At 38.7% G+C, this 1062-nt stretch overlaps 2 protein-coding genes across 3 annotated transcripts in view; one reads left to right on the top strand and one right to left on the bottom strand.

Moving 5' to 3' along the window:
* LOC128251087 (zinc finger protein 239-like) overlaps positions 1 to 1007 on the bottom strand; it is a 5273-nt gene extending 4266 nt beyond the window's left edge. For both annotated transcript variants that reach the window (XM_052977458.1, XM_052977457.1), the window contains exon 1: positions 388 to 1007. The gene's annotated coding sequence lies outside the window, so the exon portion shown is untranslated. The remainder of the gene's footprint in view (positions 1 to 387) is intronic.
* Positions 1 to 1062, top strand: part of LOC106870586 (acyl-protein thioesterase 1) — a 304640-nt gene that overhangs the window by 181878 nt on the left and 121700 nt on the right. The gene's annotated exons all lie outside the window — the stretch shown is intronic.

Below are 1062 nucleotides of genomic sequence, written 5' to 3'. Positions count from 1 at the left end.
GATTTTTGAAAATCTTTTTTCAGAATCGGAATCTCCATAGCCTAAAACGTGGGATTCCGTAAAAAAAACAAAATTTAAAAGGGGTGGGGTATACCCAGATTACATATACTCCATCTCCACCAGAATAAGTACTAGGCTTCCAAAGAATAAGTCCTGGGGTCGATTTTCTCGACTAAAGGCGGTGCTCCAGCATGGCCGCAGTCAAATGACTGAAACAAGTAAAAGAGATTTGAGAAAATGATAGAAAACAGAATCGATATCGATGACTGAAAGACAACATCAAAGAGTGTGTTTCGTCGAGGCGATGGTGGTGGGGGAGGAGTCAGTTAATGCCGACGGAAACAGACAATATTAACGGATATAATAGTTTTGCTATTGAATACTTACAGAAATGTCTTATAAAGGAGAATATGGATACAACCGCATCAGAGATATGAGAAATATCAGACATGAGACAAAAAAAGAACGGAATTGGAGTCCGTTCTCTTATGGCGCATGCGTAGAAGTGACATTTGTTTTATACGCCTGTATGTATGTATGTGTGTACGTATATGCGGGTATGTGTGTGTGTATGTATAACAGAACAGCGCGATCCGAAAAGATCGTACACGGCTTGGGTAGATGCCATAAAGCGGATGGTACTCGTTCAACGAAATTTGTTAACCAACATGTTTTATATACTTCTTTGGCACTATCATGCTATTAGCTGTCAGAAGTGAAAGTGCTGCCTGCTAGTGAAGTATCTGTCTGTCTGCCTGCATGCCTGTCGATTCTTTGGCGACTGACAGCTAATACCATGACTGGCCGGAGCGAGCTATATGTCTGTCTGTCTGTCTCTCTATCTATCTATCTATCTATCTATCTATTACTCGAAAGTTCGCGCGTCCGCGCTATCTAGTCGTGAGTGGTCGATCCTATTATTTTTAAACTTCAAACTTCATTTGTTTTCTATTTTGATAAATTCTCTCTGTGGAAAATTATATTTTTATATTTTAAATAATTTGCAATTTCAGGAAATATGTTTTTATATTAAATTTGTGTTTTCTACTCACGACTAGCTAG

Source organism: Octopus bimaculoides, chromosome 28 (genome assembly GCF_001194135.2).
Source record: "Octopus bimaculoides isolate UCB-OBI-ISO-001 chromosome 28, ASM119413v2, whole genome shotgun sequence".
NCBI lineage: Eukaryota > Metazoa > Mollusca > Cephalopoda > Octopoda > Octopodidae > Octopus > Octopus bimaculoides.
This window is presented reverse-complemented; position numbering and strand designations above follow the sequence as displayed.